General features: G+C 42.6%; 1 pseudogene; it reads left to right on the forward strand.

Moving 5' to 3' along the window:
• The first annotated feature begins 5,359 nt into the window (after positions 1-5,359).
• LOC131904802 (LYR motif-containing protein 4-like) overlaps positions 5,360-21,106 on the forward strand; it is a 53,240-nt pseudogene continuing 37,493 nt past the window's right edge.

Raw genomic sequence — 21,106 nt, forward strand, 5'->3', positions numbered from 1 at the left:
ATATTCATTACGATTGTGCTGAGTCAAAAGAAGCCTGGGAGGCTATTCCCCATTATAGCTGTATTTATACCCTCCCTTGAAATCAGAGAAGGGAAAGTCACTGAAGGACTCTCCTCTAAACTGTATACCATAGCAATCTGGGGGGAAATTCACGTTGTAACCAGGAGATTAAAAATTACTAATGAATAGCAAAAGAACTGTATTTGTTTCTGGACTATTGGACCTCTAATCCTCTAATAGTTTCATTAGGAATTCAGTGCATTCAATTAACTTTTAGTGGCTGTCCATTGCAGGTCAGTCAGACACTGTTCTTGGTTCCTTTAAAAAAAGAACAAGTATGGCATATCTCTAACATTTTCATCTATTTCAAGGGATTTCATAATTATTGGTGTAATGTGATAGATTCCCATAATGGATGAAAGCTGTTGTTAACCATATAATGAGAAATCCCGATTATTTGCATATATTTTTATCTTAAAAGAAAATATTAGTCATGATGTTGATAGTAATGTATACTCAAGAAGAGAAGAAGGCTGAGCATGTTGGTGCATGCTTTAATCCCAGCAATCAGGAGACAGAGGCAGGAGAATCTCTGTGAGTTTAAAGCCAGCCTGATCTACATAGTGAGTTACACCCAGTGGTTACACAGCAAGACCCTATATCAAACAGTAAAAATAAAAAATATTTAAGTTGATTACTAAAATCACAAGCAAGTTCTGAGAGTGCCTCCAAGAAAATTTTACTTTCTAAGGCTCCATTTGGCAAAATTTGGAGACTCTGAGGCCAAAAATCTATAATAAATAAATTAAACAAAGAAAATTAAAAGCAAAGCTTCTCCTTACAATAAAATACTACCTAACACATTTATTTACTTATTTATTATATGTTATATATAAATAGATAGATAGGTAGATAGATAGATAGATAGATAGATAGATAGATAGATAGATAGATAGAATCATAATAGAAAAGTCATTTTCCAGCCTCCAATGCACTAATGAATTTATATTTTTGTTCGTTTGTTTTCGCTGCATTAATCAACTTAATCAAAGCCTGTCATGCATTGGATATATTGAATGAAAGGCTTTTTAATACATTATTCACAACCACAAATTACATACTAACTACAAGAGGGAAAAGGCCCTTCTCATTGGAGAATCCGGTGGACACCACCTAACCAAGTAATCAAACTTCACATCATGGACAGCTGGAAGAGCAGCAGGAAGTGCTTCGGGATGTAACGCAATGACCCACATACAGCATCACCTGTACAGTATTCCTGCCCAAAAATATTCATCTTGAACCTAACCATGAGGAAGAAATTAGCCAATTCTAGATCAAATAGGGAAATTTATTACCAACATAAGTGGCTTAATTTCTCTTTAAAATATCAGTGTTTTAAAGGCAAAAAGAAAAAAAAATAAGAAATGCTTCAGATTAAAGTTGACTAAAGAAACATGGCAGCCACAAAAAAAAGAGTGCTTGGCTCCAAACCGGAATCAAACAAAAACCAACAACAGCCTCAAGAAGCTGAAGAAAGGTGAGCAGCTGCTGCAGAGGCCATGGGACAGTTTTACTAAAAATCAACGTCTTAAATAGCCAAACGAACGGAAACATGTGAAATATGAACCAATGGCTGAGGGATCACCAACTGGATCAGGCCCTCTGAGTAGGTGAGACAGTTGATTGGCCTGATCTGTTTGGGAGGCATCCAGGCAGTGAGACTGGGTCCTGTGCTCATTGCATGAGTCAGCTGTTTGAAACCTGGGGCCTATGCAGGGTCGCTTGGCTCAGCCTGGGAGGAGGGGACTGGACCTACCTGGACTGAGTCTACCAGGTTGATCTCAGTCTGCGGGGAGGGCTTTGCCCTGGAGGAGATGGGAATGGGGGCAGGCTGGGGGGAAGGTGAGGGGGGCGGGAGGGGGGAGAACAAGGGAATCCGTGGCTGATATGTAGAACTGAATTGTATTGCAAAATAAAAATTAAAAAAAAAAAATCAACGTCTTGATGTGCTCTTGGTGTTATGTTATGGTGGGGGGGGGCACTCTCCTGGGGCCTAGGAATTACATATGCAAGCGTGTAGAGCAAAGTTGTCAAGACATTGACCACTTTCGGGTAGCCAGCTATAACAAGCAAAAAAGCAGTAACAAACAAACAAGCAAAGCTCGAGCTGCAAATAAAGACAGGAATATGCAGAAAAACTGAGGCGGCCATCGTGCTGCCTTTTCTATGGCTGGTCTTTTATCCAAGTACAGATTTCAGGAGATATTTTAATACTCAAAATTCAAGACTAACTCTTATTTATTTATTTATTTTTTGAGACAAGGGATCTCTCTGTGTAGCCCTGGCTGGCCTGGAACTCACTATGTAGACCAGGCTGGCCTTGAACTAGAAGATATCTGCTACCTCTGTCTCCAGAGTGCCTACACCAACTAGTCTGGCTAACCTTGAATTTAGGATCCTCCTGCCTCCAGCTCCCAGTGCCTGCATTATCACACTGGTTCATGCAGTGCTGGGGATTGAACCCAGGCCTAGTGCAGGCTAGGCAAGCACTCAACCAACTAATCTTTTTTTTTTTCTTTTTTTGGTTTTTCGAGACAGGGTTTCTCTGTGTAGCTTTGTGCTTTTCCTGGAACTCGATTTGTAGACCAGGCTGGCCTCTAACTCACAGAGATCTGCCTGGCTCTGCCTCCCAGGGCTGGGATTAAAGGCGTATGCCACCACCGCCCGGCTTCAACCAACTAATCTTATGCCCAACTTTCTTTTCTTTTCTTTCCTTCTCTACCCCTAACCCCCTTTTTCCTTTTTTTTTTTTCCTTTTTTTTTTTTCTTTCTCAGATTGAGTTTTTTGTTGTTGTTGTTGTTGTTGTTGTAGGAATTTAGCAGAATCATTGTATGGAGTAGATATTAGAATGAACAGCTGTTTTTTTATAAGTACTTTCACCTTGAAAAATCCTTGTGGGAAACAATGATTGTTTTCTTGAAGAGACTTTGCAGCCATCCCATGACTTTGGTCACATGACGCCTGAGGCACACCTGAGGCTCTTGTATCATTGTGTATTGCACAGGACACATAACAAAGGACTAGAGTCATGGAGGCATGTGGTGCTGTCCTTCAGTAAGATATGTAAATTAAGATTAGGGACCTTGGTATCAGGAAATACTTTGTGTAACTTTCACTAAATGGGCCTTTGTATGGCTGTTGGGGTGGAGGGGGGGTTCAGTCCATCAGAAGAGGCTGGACCTTCCTGCTGCTACATAGGCCTTAAAATTTCATCTTGGAATGCCCTCTTTCTTCAACTGACCCACGCCACACAGTGCACCCTGACATTTATCTGCTTTATGTTTTCTCCTTTTTGCCTTAAATTAAATTTCTATTTGAATCCTAAGAATGTGATGGCTTTTGATTGACATGTTTGAGGTCAGCGTCTTTGGTGATCTTAGCTTTGGTCTGACAACAAAGGACACCAAAAAGGAGCAGGACATATGACATGGGTTTAGCCTGTGCTGCTAAATTAGTGACAATATTTCCATTGGATGTTCTTTCAAAAGTAGATGCTGTGTATGAAAGGTTTTCCTCATGAGATTACAGCAATTTAAAGGTCATTCAATTCTACAGACCACTTAATTGTGCCCCATTAAGCATTTCTCAAAAAAAAAGAAAGAAAGAAAGTGAGTGTGTGTGTGTGTGTGTGTGTGTGTGTGTGTGTGTACGGGTAGCATTCAAGGTCTGCCAATATCAGCATTGTCTAACTTAGAAAGATTTTTTTTTTTCCTGGCTTCTCTCACTGACCCAATGTATAATGCACTGACTTTTCATTTTTTATTGCTCAAGGGCAGCTGGATGAGTGGTTTTGGCTCATTTAGAAGCCATCTAATGCTTTTGTTCTCAATTAATATTTTCTTTAAAGGTCACCTACCACTGACACCTGTCAGGTTACAGTTGTCATAATCAGGAATAGGACCTTCACTTGATAAAACACAGTGAACACACTGTCCAGAGATTGGCCAGAATAGCAGATTGAACATAACCGCTTAACAGATCACTCTGCAGGCTCTTGTTTTTAGGCCCAGGTTCCTTGTGGGTACTTTTTGTTAACCAGGTACCAGAGGTAGAAGTGTGGGGAGAGAAATTAGAACAGAGTAGAGAGCTCCTTGTTGAAAAGCACACAGGCAGCCCTCACTAAGATGCCTGCCAAAGGGACGTGACAGCCACTGAGTGACAACCAGGAGGTGGAGCTAAATAAAGAGCAAATAAAATAAAGCCAAACCACTAAGATAAACAAAAGGCCAAACCACAATGCAAAATGTGTGAGAAATCTGAATATAATTAGAATATTATGGGGAAATTCTTTGACTCCAAGGAAGAAGAGTTCAGAGGGTGCTTTTGTATTTTATTCAGCGGCCTCAGTACGGAAGCTATGATTGTATATAGCTAGTTGCTACCATCTCCCACTTAATTAGTCCTGATAGTATGGTTCTTGCTTCAGGTCTTGCTAACCTATAAACAAAAGGCACCAGAAATGTCTTTGAGATTTTCAGACCTCTTAAGTTTTCCTTCAATCAGACCCTTAATTCCCCTATTATGTTTAAAACCTTGTTCTGGTCTCCTTGTCTGCTAGACATTTTGACGAGGTTGCTCCATGGTCTGACTTGGAACTAAACCAAAGTTGAGCCTTAAGGCAGTAGTCATGTGCACATAGCAAGGGAAAGATGTAAAGACAGTTTTCAGGTCATGATGCAAAATACTCTAGAAAGTTTAGTCTTCCTTGGCTAGACACTCAGAGTGATGACTTTGTCGTTTCGTTTTGGGGGAGAGTAGGAGAATGTTGGGTTCCTCTAATCATAATTAAAAAGAACAATTACCATATTCATAATGAAATTATTTTTCTTCTAAGACTCACTTGTGTGTAAAACTATTGATTGACTATGGTGGAGCATCACAAAACCAAAAAGCCTTTTCTCAGTTTCTTTAACACTATAGATTAAGCTAATAAATATTTATTGTGCACCCATGATGGGAGTTTGTGACTTTAAAAAGAATTCAGTGGAAATGTAATTGGTGAGAGGGAGCTATGAATAAAAAGTACACACCTTTCATCCCAGTACTTGGGAGGCAGGTGAATCTGTGAGTTCAAGGTCAGCCTAGTCTACATAGTGAGCTCCAGGCCAGCTGGGATGCATAGTAAGGCCCTAAAAAAAAAAAAAAAAAAAAAAAAATTTAAATTTAAATTTAAAAAGGCAGAGTCTTGCCTGCAGTGAGCAAGTTATCTACCACTTAGCTACACTCTTAGCCCAGAAAGACAATTTGGGTAAAGCAGTGCTGACTGAAAGAGAAATAAATATTGTCCTTCCCAACATGGCATCTTCCAACTGTACACAAATGTTAGGTCTGTACGGGGTGATGCTGAGAGACAGAGCAAGCATTTGAGCACCTACAATTACAGAATGTATGTTGTCAGGAGGATAAGTGATGTCTTCTGAGAAAATCAAAATATAAAAGGTCCTGTAGAAATTCAAACCTTAGTGAACAAAAGCCAAAGAGACCTTGAAATAATCCATCAACAGGTCCATACCTGTATTAGACCAACAAGCTTATAATTGATGACCAAGAAAAGCACAGGATCTATGGGTCAAGGACTAGGAGGCAGCCAGCAATAGCACTGACCACCTTCAGCATCCATTCTGTGTGAGTAGAGCATCCTAACACTGGCTGAGTGTAGCCTCTTGCTCTCCCAGCCCCATAACAATGGATAAACTGAGACATGTTCGCATTCTGCCCAACCATACTGTGATAAGACCGTTATCAGTTCTCAATTCAGGTGTTAGAATGAAGTACTGGGGATCACTCAGAATAATGATGTGTATTATCTTGTCTCCTCTCCACCCCACCCAGTTTTACAATTCACCCACATGTGTATAGAACTTTAGCAGACTTGGTGTCTTTTTTCCCCCCTCTGGAGCTGAGGACTGAACCCAGGGCCTTGTGCTTGCTAGGCAAGCGCTCTACCACTGAGCTAAATCCCCAACCCAACTTTGTGTCTTGATCCTTAATGATAAACACAATTATCTCACTGATCCTTTTGTTAAAAATAACTCATTACAATGAAAAAAAAAGAGGGGTAAATACAAGAAAAAAAGGGAAGGCGAAAGAGATTGGAACTAGAAATTATATAAAGAAATATGAAAATCTGTTAGATAGCAATGTGTTAAAAAAAAAAAAAAAAAAAAAACTTACAGGACTGGAGAGATGGCTCAGTGGTTAAGAGGACTCATTACTCTTGCAGAAGACCTGGATTCCATTCCCAACACCCACACGGTGGCTCACAACCATCTGTAACTCCAGTTCCACAGGATCCAACAGGCATGCATGGGGTACACATACATGCATGCAGGCCAAACACTCAAGTAAAATAAATCTAATAATTTTTTGAAAAATTGCAAATGCTTTCATTGTAGATTCCTCAGGCTGGGAATAGTGATTGTGATGGTTAATAGTGATTGTCAATTTGACAGGGTCTAGCATCAGCTAGGAGACAAGCTTCTGGGCAGACTGCAAAGGATTATATAAATGAGGTTCATTGAAGTGTCAAGATTCACCTGAACTGTGAGGGGCACCATCCCATAGGCGGGTAGACTGAAGGAAAGGGGAACGCCAGCTGGGCACTAACTTTCACCTCTTTCTGCTTCCCGACTATAGATACAATGTAACCAGCTGCTTCAAGCTCCTGCCGCCATGATTTCTCTGTCATGATGGTCTCTGCTCTCAAACTGTAAACCCAAATAAACCCTTCTTTCTTTAAATTGCTTTTATTGAGACATTGTATTACAACAACAAACAGTAACTAAGACAGAAAGTGACCTGTGATTATAATCCCAGTAGTTATCTAGAAGGTAAGACAGGAGGATCAGTGCCAGCCTGGGCTCTATAGTAAGACTCTATCTCAAAAAGGAGGATGGGGCCAGGTGGTGGTGGCACACGCCTTTAATCCCAGCACCTGGGAGGCAGAGCCAGATGGATCTCTGTGAGTTCGAGGCCAGCCTGGGCTACAGAGTAAGTTCCAGGACAGGAGGATGGGGGTTCCTGAAAATGACAGATTTCCTGGGATAACTTCTTGTTAAATAACGAGAACTTCACAATTTAAAAATAGAGAAGGAGCCGGGCGGTGGTGGCACACGCCTTTAATCCCAGCACTCGGGAGGCAGAACCAGGTGGATCTCTGTGAGTTCCAGGCCAGCCTGGACTACCAAGTGAGTTCCAGGAAAGGCGCAAAGCTACACAGAGAAACCCTGTCTTGAAAAACCAAAAAAAAAAAAAAAAAAAAAGAATAGAGAAGGAAGGATGTTCATCAAACAAATTAAATTTCCATCTAATTAACCCACAATGACTAGGGTAAGGGCCAATGGTCCTGCTTTTTCTAGTTGGGATAAATTAGAACACTCCTTTTTTTCTATTTTTTAGATTTATCTTATGTGTATAAGTGTTTTGCCTGCATGTAGATATGTGTACCATGTACATCCCTGGTGCCCACAGACCTACTGGAACGGAAGTTACAAATGATTGTGATCTACGATGTGGATGTAGGGAACTGAACCCAGGTCCTCTACAACAGCAGCCAGTGCTCTTAACCCCTGAGTCATCACTTCAGCCCCTGAGTGAGAAGACTTTTAACTCTGGTTTTGCTCTCAGCAGTAGTCCTTAACCTCATTTCTCCACTCTGCTCTAGTTTTGTTTTTTTTTTTTTTTTTTTTTTTTTTTTTTTTTTTTTTTTACCACATTGGTCATTTCAAAAGCTGCTTTGTCTTTTATAAGTAGAGACCTTGGCAGATAATTGTTGAGACTTCTTTTTACTGAGTTATACATGTTTGGAGTCAAGAGTTCATTGAACTCCAATGTAAATATGTGAAAATGCTACAAAATAATAGTAAATCAATCTTAGCAGGGTCCCCCCCCATAAAAGCATTGAATCAAATATAACTTGGCTAACCTACTCCTCAATGTCAAAGATAAAATGATTTAACTTTTTGGTATAAGAAGCATTTGGCAAGTCTGGGAGCAGCAGCAGTTTTGAGCCAACCATGTTTCAAAAGGGAAGGTTTGACATGAGAGGTTTGTCTCCAACTGGCAGGGTTTAGGAGCAGACATTCCTAAAATAACACATTTTAGACATCGTATTTTATTATAAAAATAGAAAAGTGTTTCCAGGGCTTGTTTCTGCTGTGTGTGTGTGTGTGTGTGTGTGTGTGTGTGTGTGTGTGTGTGTGTGTGTTTTCTTCCCTTACTGGTTTCCACCTTAACACCTTGAAACAGAGTCTTTTATTTGGGTTTCAGCGAGGCTAAATGATAGCAGCTTCCCGGGATCCAACCACCTTTGCCACCCCCAATGCTACTGTTACAGACATGTCCATCTTTTTAATGGGAATTCCGGGGTTTGAACTGCGACCGGGTCTTAGTTTGCTCTCTATTGGTGTGATAACACATCATGACCCAAAGCAACTTAGGGGGAGGAAAAACATTTTGACGTACACTTCCACACCACGGTCCATCCTTGACTGAAGTCATGTCAGGAACTCCAGGCAGGAATTAAAGCAGAAAACGTGGAGGAACACTGTTTGCTCAGCCTGCATGGCAGAGGCACCACCCACTGTGGGCTGGGCCCTACCACATCAATCCAGAAAATGCCCCCCACATACACATTCTTGCGTAGTGGACAATGGGATGGGGCGCTTTTTCAGTCAGGGGTCTCTCTTCCCAGATGACCCTGACCTGTGTCGGGCTGACACACCTGAAGCAGCACAGATGCTGGTTCTTGCACAGGAAGTGCTTCTACCCACAGAGCCATCTGCCCGGCCCGAAAGCAGTATTTTTAAAAGCCACACATCAGTTTCTATGCTTGTTTGTTTTCTTTCTGTGGATACACATCCTTTTTGAAGTCGTAATGAGGGCTGGAGAGGTGGCTGCTCTTCCAGACAAGCAGAGTTTAGTTCTCAGTTCCAGATCAGGTGGCTAACAGCTCTGGAACTGCAGCTCCAGGGCATGTGGTATCTGACGCTGTGTTCTGGCCTCGGCAAGCACCTACGCACTGTCACACACACACACACACACACACACACACACACACACACAATTGTTTTAAAAAGGAAGAAAGGAAATTAGGATAGAAGTCTGGCCTTCCTGAGTCTTGACAGCTTGCAGTTACTAGTCACTGAAAAGCCATTTTCAGGATGAAAATTAAAAAATGAAAAATAAAAAAAACTTTTCATGGCCGGGCGGTGGTGGCTCATGCCTTTAATCCCAGCACTTGGGAGGCAGAGGCAGGCGGATTTCTGTGAGTTCGAGGCCAGCCTGGTCTACAAAGCGAGTTCCAGGAAAGGTGCAAAGCTACACAGAGAAACCCTGTCTCGAAAAACCAAAAAACAAAAACCAAAACCAAAACAACAACAACAAAAAAACTTTTCACAATAATCTCCACACCAAGGAGACTGGGAATGGGGATTGCGATTTTGAGGATACTCCAGGTTATACAATGAGACCTTGACACAAAAGGAGGGGGTGGTGAGAAGAAAGGGGCAAAGAAGGAAGTCAGTGCATTAATTACTTTTCTCTTGTTTTTAATTTAATTTTATAGGAGTTGCATTGGTCATGGTGTCTCTTCATAGTAATAGAACTAAGGCAAAGAACAACTTGTTCCTAGAATCATATCACTGGTATGGGAAAGATGTGGGTAACCTCTGACCAGCCAAACAGGCTAAAAAACAATTTGGGTTTAAGGAGACATTTTGTATCTTTTGTTTTGTTGAGGCAGCATTTCGCTATGTAGACCGGGCTGGCCTGGAACTTGCTGTTAGAGGAGACTGGCCTTCAGGGAGAGCCACTTGTTCCTGCCTCCTGAGTGCAGGGATTAAAGGCCACTATGCATGGCCTTCAATGATTATTTTTTTTTAGTTATGTTTGGAAGACTATTCAGGATCATCATAAAAGGTACAGGGACTATTACAATGAAGTCTTTCTTGGGCTGGTGTGCAGCTTAGTCCAAACACAGCATGGTGAGAACAAATGTATAATCTAGGAGTAGGGTAGAGGTCAGTGGATGGACAAATCCTGAGCAGAAGCATCAGAAATGAATGGCACTCTGGCTGATTAACTCAGCAGGATAAACATTGTTAAGGATTCATTTGATGTTCCCCTTCCACACCATCTTGGAAGTTCAGTGTGTATGCAGCTGTAGTGTATCTCAGATAGGATTGTCCCATTTCAACTGCCCAGTATGTTAAGTGTGTGGTGATATATTGTGTACTCTAGTAAAGCTTGCCTGAGGATCAGAGGACAGAGCCAGCCACTAGATTAGACATAGAGGCCAGACAGTGGTGGCACACACCCTTAATCCTATCACTTGGGCGGCAGAGATCCGTTCTGGATCTCTGTGACCTCAAGGCCACACTGGAAACAAAGCCAGGCAGTGGTGGCACACATCTTTAATCCCAGGAATTGACATGGCTGGGCAGAGAAAGGTATATAAGGCATGAGGAGATAGGAAAAATGCAGTTCAACTGAGACCCTTTCCGGAGAGGACTCAGAGGATTTCAGTCAGAGGATTTGTGGAGTTGGTGAGGTAATAGGTGGTGGCTGTGGCTTACTCTGCTTTCTGATCCTCAGGCAAGGTTTGTTAGGGTACACAATCTATCACCACACAAGTGCTGTATTGCTATATTTCAAGTTCAAAGAGGAGAGCTCAGATGTGGAATTTAATAATATTAAGAGAGATTGGGTGAGGTGGCACAGATCTTTAATCCCAGCTTGGGAGACTGAAGCAGGCAGATATCTGAGTTCCAAGTCCACCTGGCCTGCATAGCAAGTTCCAGGACAGCCAGGGACTACATAGACTCAAAAAAAAAAAAAAAATACTATTAAGAGAGCTACTTGGAGCTACACAGTGGTTGCACACGCCTTTAATTCCAGCACTCACTCAGAGGCAGAAGCAGGAGGATCTCTGTGAGTTGGAGACCTGCCTGGTCTGCAGAGTGAGCTCCAGGACAGCCAGAGCTGTTACACAGAGAAACCCTGTCAGGGGTTGGGGTGGGGTGGGGTGGGGGGAGGAGGCGAAGCTGCTAGGGATCATACATTAAGTGCTTCTATAGTAGAGCATAAGTTTACCTAGGGGAGGGTGGAGTGGGCTCAACTTTCAAGCCCAGCACCAAAAGACTATTTTCACAAAAAACAATTTAACCAAAACACCAAATCTATTACATAACAAAAAGGCCAAGGATGTAGGGAAAGTGAGTAGGAACAAATGCCTTTAGGCTTAAAGGGTATACTGAGATGGCCTAAGAATCTAGCAGGAACTAAGGCTACCTCACTGAATCATGCAGTCAATGGGAAAAGAAAGGGGGTTTTAAGATGAATTTTGGGTTTGTTGATCTCTTTCTGGGGCTCAAGAAAAACCTAGAGATTTTGTTATTTGAAGAATGTTTATGTTTCTGTGGGATTCGTTCTGCTGAAGCATCCTACTGTAGATTTTGGGTTCAGTCAAAACCAGCAAGATCTAGTTGTGCATGTCTAAATGTCAGCACTTGGGAGGCAGAGGCAAGCAGATCTCTGTGAGTTCGAGCTTAGCCTGGTCTACATAGTGAGTTCTAAAATACCCAAGGCTAAAGGGAACACTCCTCCACTGTTGGTGGGAGTGCAAACTTGTACAACCACTGTGGAAATCAGTATGGCGGTTTCTCAGAAAATTAGGAATCAATCTACCTCAAGACCCAGCCATACCACTCTTGGGCATATACCCAAGGAATGCTCAATCATACCACAAAGAAACATGCTCAACTATGTTTATAGCAGCACTATCTGTAATAGCCAGAACGTGGAAACAATCTAGATGCCCGTCAACTGAAGAATGGATTAAGAAAATGTGGTACATATACACAATGGAGTACTACTCAGCAGAGAAAAACAATGACAGCATGAAATTTGCAGGCAAATGGATGGAACTAGAAAATATCATCCTGAGTGAGGTAACCCAAACCCAGAAGGACAAACATGGTATGTACTCACTCATAAGTGGATTCTAGACATAAAGCAAAGAACAATCAGACTGCAACCCACAGAACCAGGGAGGCTATATGGCAGGGGGGATCCTAGGATGACTGTGGCTTAGAATAAGTTTTGGTTTTACTCAAAAAAAAAAATGAACAAACAAATAAAATACCCAAGGCTACATAGAGAGAGCCTATCTCAGGTGGGGTGGGAAGTCAAAAAGAGCTTCAAGCTATGAAGGACTGTATGAAAGGTGAGAGCTGTCAGCTGAGAGGGTGTAGGTAGAGAATAACTAATCCAGGCCTCTTTTTCTTTCTATAGAGTGTGAGCATGAACCCAGTGGCTAAGAGAAGAGGCGGGGCCAGCACTCAGGGTCTCTTCCCTCTTTGCTGTCAGCTGGGACATCGACCTTGAAGTTTTTAAAGTCACAGAACAAGGGAAAAAAAAATCACAAACCAAGACACTTTTGAAAGGCATTGGTAGAAACATCCAGGAGGTAAATTCCAGAAAAGCCAGGGAATCTCAGCTATAGGTAACCCTCAGCAGCTGTCTGACCACATTCTTAGCTATTTGGGTGGTGGGAGCTTGTGCTCTGTACAGTCCAAAGGATTTCCCCATAGTCACACAGGTGTAGAGAGGCAATAAATGGCTGGCAAGGAGGAGTGAGGTGGGGCTAAAGATAGCCCCAAACAAATTGTTATTGGGCTCAGGGCTTGCAACACCACAACCTTGCCACAATCATTCGCATTCTAAACATCTAATCAGCATTAAGCAAGGTTCAATGTAATCTGCATTTTCCCCCCAGGAACTTTCATTCACATTGATAAGTGAGGAATTCACTTTTGTAAACCCTTAAGATAGTGGCAGAAAATGAAAGCATTCCATGAACACTAAGGTTAGGCACAGAGGAAAACTATATCTTTCTTAATTTTTTTCACGTAACGAATGTTCATATATGCCAGACCCAGTTATAAGCACTTTACTTGTTTTAAAAACCCAGTAATCCTTTCATGAGGCTGGGAAAGTAGTCTCCATTTTATGCCTGGGCAGTCTAAGTCACTGAGAAGTGAAATAATGAACAGAAGGTCTTACAGCTAATAAATAGCAATGTTCTTGGGTGACCATTGTCCTGATTTTAGTGCTGACAAGTCCTTCTGCCAGATGGCTAAGCAAGTAAAGATGCTTGCCAGGCAACCTGAGTTTCACCCCCTGAACCCACCTAAAGGTGAACAGTGAGAACCAACACCACAAAGTTGACCTCGGATCTCCTCATGTACGTGTGAGAGCCAAAGTTACACTTTACGTTTTAATTACCACGCCTAAGAGATCCATGAAATAAGAATGCCTCTGACCTGCAAGCCCCTTGCCCAAGGACAGAGAGTTCCTGAAATGCTGGAGGCTATCGTTTACGGGAGATAACAAGCCACATGGTTTTCATTCCCCTAAACAAGTTTGTTTGCCCCATCTACACAGATGTGCTTGACCACATATGGGCAGTTGGCTCACAGAAGGGAGATACAGTCAGGATGTATGCTTGCCCCTGAGTGGACCTGATGGGAAATGCAATAAGTTATAGGTTTTCCTTCCTAAGCCACTACAAACTGTGATTCTGGGCCATTTCCCAGGAACCTAGGCATGGATCTGGCCAGAGCCCATCCACCTGGCCGGTATTTAATTAGAGCTTGCTTCAAATTTGGCTTTAAATGGTGGTAGTGTCTTATTCTTGATCAGTGGGGATTAACACATGCCTACACCCACACAGACACACACACACACACACACGCACACACACACACACACACACATTCACATACACACATTCACATACACACACTACCGTTACTAGTAGTAATAATAACTTCAAGTTGGGTTCTTCTGCAAATGTTGAGAAAGAAAAGCATCTCAAAATCTGGGAGTGCTGCAAGGGTAGTCACTTGGAAAATGCCCTTCCAGCCAGCTAGCCTCCCAATAAACACTCTAAAAAAGTTCTAGGATAGGTTGTGTCCGTTCTTTGAAGGTAGCTGATAGCAAGCAAGTTAATTACAGTGTTGTTGTTGTTGTTGTTGTTGAGTCAGACAGAGGAAAGAGAAGGGAAGTAGAAATTATCTGACAGAATGGCTCTTTTGACATCTCCGTTTCCTGAGGGAGTGACCTTGGGCAGTTGTGAGCTGCCTGATGCTGACAACCACTGAGCCATCTCTCTGGCCCCACTAGAAAGACTTTCTATTGTCTGCTTCTATCACATCTAGGCCTTGTTCTGACCGAACCATAATAAGGAAGAACCCCTTGTTACAGAGCATAGTGGCTGGGCTGGATATTTTTGTGTAACTTGACACAAGCTAGAGTCATCTGAAAGGAGGGAACCTCAACTGAGAAAATGCCTCCATAAGATCCAGCTATAGGTCATTTTTTTAATTAGTGATTGGTAGGGGGAGGGCTCATCCCGTTGTGGGTGGTACCATCCCTGGGCTGGTGGTCCTGGGTTCTGTAAGAAAACAGGCTGAGCAAGCCATGATGTGCAAGCCGGTAGGTAGCATTCCTTCATGGCCTTTGTATCAGCTCTTGCCTGAGCTCTGATTGAGCTCCTGTTCTGACTTTGTACAACAATTTGCTCTCTACCTCTCATGAGCATCAACAAAGAAAGGCATGCCAAGTTGAGACAGGACCAAGCTCCTCCCCTGCATCAAGGCTGGGCAAGGTAATCCAACATGGGGAATAGGTTTCCAAAAGCCAGTTCAAGTGCCAGAGACAGGTCCTGATCCCACTGGTAGGAACCCTACAAACAGACCAAGCTACTCCACGGTCACACACATGTAGAGGGCCTAGGTCGGTCCCATGTAGGCTCCCTAGCGGTCAGTCCAGAGTCTGTGAGCTCCCATGAGCTCAGGTCAGCTGTCTCTGGACCACGGCAACTCTTAAAAAGGAAAACATTTCACTGAGGCGGTAGTTTACAGTTCAGAGGTTCAGTCTATTATCATGGCAGCAAGCATGGTGGCATGCAGGCAGACATGGCGCTGACTACATGTTGATCAGAAGGCAACAGGAAATGAACAGTGACACTGAGCAAAGCTTAAGCCAAAGAGACCTCAAAGCCCGCCCCCACAGTGACACACTTCCTTTAACAAGGCCACCCCTACTTCAACAAAGCCACACTTCCCATTAGTACCACTCCCTATGAGCTTATGGGGGCCAATTACATTCAAACTACCACAATATCCTAAAGCCCCATTGACTTAGAACAAGCGTATGACTAGAGCCTCTGGGACCTAGAGTCCAGGTGATCTGCTGTCACCTACCAAATTACCCCTCAGCCTCTTGAGTGGATAAACTCATTTTGTGTCCTCCAGCACCTTGGTATCTGTGGAATCTGGTGAAGAGATGGAGAGTCTGCTCATGAAGGACCCTGCATGTGATTCTGTGCTAAAGCAACACTACTGTGCAAAGCAAGATTTGCATACTTAAAAAACTCATAAGAATGTATGTCACAGGCAATTTAAGAAATGTGCCATTCAGAACATAGTTAGCAGTCAACTAGTTGCTCAATGGACCTGTAGGGAACAAAAACTTTGGTTGTATCTGTCAAAGGGATTAGAAAACAAATAATAAAAGGCGGATTAGAAAACAAATAATAAAAGGCGTGTGTATATACATCGAAGAAAGTACATTGGGAAAGACTGTAAACCATGCAGCCAATGATGTATGCAAGGATGAGGAAGAGACTGCTGCTCACCAGATGAAAGCATGCTTCACCTTGACACTAATTCAAGAAAGGATTGGAGGATGCAGTTCCCAAACTGCCCCAGCAACCGCAAATGGGGGGCAGCTGCTGGACACTGAACCCAGTACGAAAAGGCTTGCCAGCTGCCTTATAGTCTCTGATGGCCTCAAGTGAAGGATGCTGTATCAGACCCCTCTTTCCACATCCAAACAGGCTGCACTCTTCCACACACAAATTCCTTTTTTTTTTTCTTTTTTTAATTGGGAAGGGCACTTGCTCAGAGACTCACTATGTAGCCCGAGCTGGCCTAGAACTCACAGAGATCCACCTGCTTTTGCCTCCCTAGAGCACCTGGATTAAAAGTGTGTGCTGACATGCTTGCTTATATGGACATTTCTTTTTTTTTTTTTTTTTTTTTTTTTTTTTTTTTTTTAAAGATTTATTTATTTATTTTGTATACAGCATGTATGACCAGAAGAGGGCACCAGATCTCATTACAGATGGTTGTGAGCCACCATGTGGTTGCTGGGAATTGAACTCAGGACCTCTGGAAGAGCAGTCAGTGCTCTTAACCTCTGAGCCATCTCTCCAGCCCCTATATGGACATTTCTAAGAGAGATGGTACAACTTCGATTTTCATTTTAGAAGGTGAAATGAGACTTCACAGAATCTTTATCATATGTGTTTATTAGGACTTTTGTAAGTTATTGACTTCAAATTCTAATCTTACAGTCTTTGTAATTTTAGGGAGACAGAGACTCATACATTCTAGGCTGGCCTCAAACTCACTATGCTATTGAAACTGACCTTGAATTCCTGATCCTCCTGCCTCTTTCTCCCGAGTGCTTGGATTATAGGCATGGGCCCCATGGCTGGGGGACAGAGGAAACTGTGAATGATATGTTTTGTTGACATGAGCACAGACATGTCAAGGACCTCAGTGCCTTAGACCTATGGAAATGGCAAAACCTTCCCTGGGTGAGGCTCAGAGGGATGCCAGAGCCTTCCTCCCATCTAAGTACAGTGTGTTCAGAAAATTCTGACTGTAGCATCTTCCTCCAGAATGTTTACAGCCTAAGACTGTTCCCCTACAGAGATACCTACCAAAATTAACTAACCTGGTCTTCTTCTGCTGTATACAACAAACCCACCTCCTCCTGTCCGATGGATGAAATGAGTTCTCCATGTTTTCCTGTTGATGCTGCTGGCCATGCTTCTCCATTAGAGTGCACAGTCCACCAGCTCCCAGCTTTTCTGCACATGACTCTGTCTTTCCCTCCTTCCTTTGTTTTTCCAGTTCAGTTAAACCCTTAAACTGTGCAGAGTGAGTATGGCACATTCCAATTTCTGCATTACTGGTGGTGGAGCCCAGGGCTTCCTGCATGCTAAGCAAACATTGTACCAACTGAGCTCCAGCCCCAGCCTAATACATACTTCTTGGCTGGTTAATTTTTCCTTTTGGGCTCTCAGGAACCAGTAATTAACCAATTAAACAAATCTGCTAATTTTCCTAAAAGGAAGCAAAAAATTGTATGTGCTAAGAGTAAAGAATGTAAAAGCAATCTATCATGTCTTTCCTTGTGAAGAAAGCCTAAATTTGGTTGGAAGTGGGAGACAAGCAAAATGTCCATTGTAACAGGTTGTATTTCCTAAGAATGGTATCCTAGTTGGGCATGGTGAGAAATACCTGTAATCTCGGCACTGTAGAGGTGGTGGTCGGAAGATTAGAGGTGTAAGACCATCCTTAGCTGCATCATAGTCAGTGCTCCTAACCAAGGGCTAAGCTAGAAAGTTTCTCTTAATTTAAACCCAAGATTTCATTTGCTGTCAGCATGCTTTCCCTCACGTCTCCCTTCTGCAGAGACAGCAGAGTTGTGAGAGAATGTGTGGCAATTGTTCATCAGCCAATAAAATTTTGTTGACTTGGAAAAAAAAAAAAAAAGAAATCCCAGGGCTAGAGAGACAGCTCAGAGATTAAGAATGCTTCTTGCTCTTGCAGAGAACATGAGTTTGGTTCCTACCTACCACAGGGGACTGCTCACAATTACCTGTAATTCCAGCTCCAGGAATTACAACACCTTCTTCTGGTCCTCTCGGGCACTTGCACTCATGTAGTGGGTAGCCATTCCAGCTTTGTTCTGGAAGTTCCAACCCCCATTGAGACTTCGGCAACTGTCACGCCTACAAGGCGGGGCCAAGGGAGGCGCCTGGGGACCTGAGATCTGGATCGGGGAACACTCTCTTGGTTCCAGGACCCTGGATGGTTGAGGTGGACAAAGCAGAGCTCCAGAGAACACCGCTGGACTGTGATACACCTTCCCCAGACCCCGCAACCTACCTATCCCTTAATTTGTAAGTTACGCCATTAAATAAATCTCCTTTTAACTACGTGGAGTGGCCTAAATAAGTTCACCAATACACTCACATGGCAGATACATAAACACATGTGAATAATAAAACAAAAATCTCACAGCAACTCTCATCCAAGAAGGATCTCTCAAACCCATTGTTTCATCCATTTTAATTCTATAAGCATTAAGCCTATATTAGAACCAACTACAGTGACTCAAATTTACAGTATCTCTTACCAAAACCATACTGTACATTCATCTAGCTAAAAGAAAGGATATTGTCTTGCTTAGTTTTTCATCAAGTTGATACAAGTTAGAGTTATCTGGAAGAGAAAGCCTCACTTGAGAAAATGTCTCCACAAGATCGATCTGTAAGCAAGTCTGTAGGTCATTTTCTTGATTAGTGATTGATGTAGGAAGGCCTAGCCCACAGTGCCACCCCTGGTTAAGTGATCTTGTGTAGTATCCAAAAGCAGACTGAGCAAGCCACGACAGCAATTTAGTAAGCAGTGTTCCTCCACAGTCTCTGCTTCAATTCCTGCCCGGACTTCTCTCAGTGATGGAGTGAGATCTTAGAGTCCTAAGATAAAAAGAAGCCATTCCTTCCCCAAGTTGCTTTTGGTCCAAATGCCTTATCACAGCAATAGAAACCAGACTAAGATAGATATTCGTTCCCAACCAGGTTGATTATATTAGTTAATCAGCCTGTGGAAATAACAGAAGAGTCTTGAGCTAGCTCAGAGATTCTGAGGAGTTGTTCCAGAAACCTCAAACAGGAGAACCAGGGGCACGACACCACCTGCCTCCCACCCATGGCTGTTAGCTTTATGTTTTTCCTTATTTTGAGAACAAGCTCTATATTTATACGTTTACCTATTACAGTAGGGAATTTAGGTTAAAGAGTATGGATGTTGGTCAGTAAAGTGCTCGCTGGGCGAGCGAGCATGAAGATTTAAGTTCAGATCTCCAGCACACATGTCCAAAACCTGGGCATGGTGGGATGTACCTGTAATTCCAGCAGTGGACAGGGGAAAAGAGAGGGAATTGCTGTGGCTTGCTAACCTGCCAACCTAGCTGATTGTTGATCTCTAGGTTCAATGAGACACCCATTGAAGATGATAACTGACATTGACCTCTAGCCTCTCTACGTGAACACACACACAGACACTTGCATACACATGAACACATACATATATGCCCACGCATAAATAAAAATACAAAAATTAAGCCGGGCGGTGGTGGTGCACGCCTTTAATCCCAGCACTCAGGAGGCAGAGCCAGGCGGATCTCTGTGAGTTCGAGGCCAGCCTGGGCTACCAAGTGAGTTCCAGGAAAGGCACAAAGCTACACAGAGAAACCCTGTCTTGAAAAAAAAAATACAAAAATTAAAATCTTGCTAATTACTTTCTAAAAAAATACCGCCGGGCGGTGGTGGTGCATGCCTTTAATCCCAGCACTCGAGAGGCAGAGGCAGGTGGATCTTTGTGAGTTCGAGGCCAGCCTGGTCTACAGAGCTAGTCCAGGACAGACTCCAAAGCTACAGAGAAACCCTGTCTCGAAAAACCACAAAAAAATACCAATTTAGGTACTCAACAGGAGTGTGTAATGGCATTTATTTTGTAACTGACTCACCAACCTTAATTTTTTTTTCATGTGTGTGTTTGCCTGGATGTATGTATGTGAACCATGTGCATGTCTGGTGCCCAAAGAAGGCAGAGAAGTTGCTGGATCTCATGAAACTAGAGTTGTAGATAGTTGTGAGCAGGCATGTCAGTGCTGAGAAGCGAACTGAGGTCCTCTGCAAGAACAGCACATGCTTTCAACCACTGAGTCTTCTCTTCAGCCTCACCAGCCTTAAATTTTTTTAAAAATAAATTTTAGTATACTTGGTTTTTAGTAGAATAAGATATGAATTGATACTTTGTTTGTACTACTTTATAGCTATTAAAGTAAAATCCCAGCACAAGGGAGGCAGAGAAAGACAGATCTCTATAAGTTCAAGGCCAGCCTGGTCTACATAGCAAGTTCCAGGCCACTCAAGGCAACTTAGTGAGACACTGTCTTGATAGATATATAGATGATAGATAGATAGATAGATAGATAGATAGATAGATAGATAGATAGATAATAGATGATAGATAGATAGATAGATAGATAATAGATAGATGATAAGCAAATTGTTAAATTGTTGGGTGGGCATGGTAGTGTCTGCATGTAATACCAGCCCCAAGCGGAAGTAGGTGACTCATAAATTCAAGGCCATCTTCAATGACATAGTGAGTTTGACACCTGCTGTGGGATGTCTTTCTGTATGCTGTGAATATGTATTGCTCTGATTGGTTGATAAATAAAGCCATTTGGCCTAGGGTAAGTCAGGTTATAGATAGGCAGGAAATCCAGGAGAGAGACAGGAAGAAGAAAGGGGAGGCAGGAGAGAGACACCATCCCACCATCTAAGGAGCAGCATGTAATGGCACACAGGTAAAGCCATGAAACACATGGCAACATATAGATTAATAGAAGTGGGATGAGTTTAGTTATAAGAGCTAGCTAGCAAGAAAATTGAGCCATAGGCCATGGCCATAAGTTTGTAAATAGTATTAGCCTCTGTGTGTTTAATTGGGTCTGAGTGGCTGCAAGACTATGGGTGAGAGAGATTTGTCTGGACTGCAGAGGACCGGGTGGGACACAGGAAAACTTCCAGCTACAGACACCAGCCTGGATTTCAAATACCCTGTCTTAAAAAGCCCCCCCCAAGAAAAACCCAAACAAAAAAAGCAAATTGTTTTCCATATTTATTGCTCACTCTTATTTCTGCTTTGAAGATTTGTCTGTAGTTCATCGTTATACCCGCTTCCATTGAAGTTTCCATGTTGTCTTTATTGATTTAAAGTGCTGCACACATTATTGATTAAACTGCTACACACGTTTTGCCAGATATCTTGAACGATTTCTATGCTATGTAATTTACCTTTCAATTTTTGAGTTTCTGTAGGAGTGACC

The sequence above is a fragment of the Peromyscus eremicus genome, chromosome 2 (genome assembly GCF_949786415.1).
Source record: "Peromyscus eremicus chromosome 2, PerEre_H2_v1, whole genome shotgun sequence".
NCBI lineage: Eukaryota > Metazoa > Chordata > Mammalia > Rodentia > Cricetidae > Peromyscus > Peromyscus eremicus.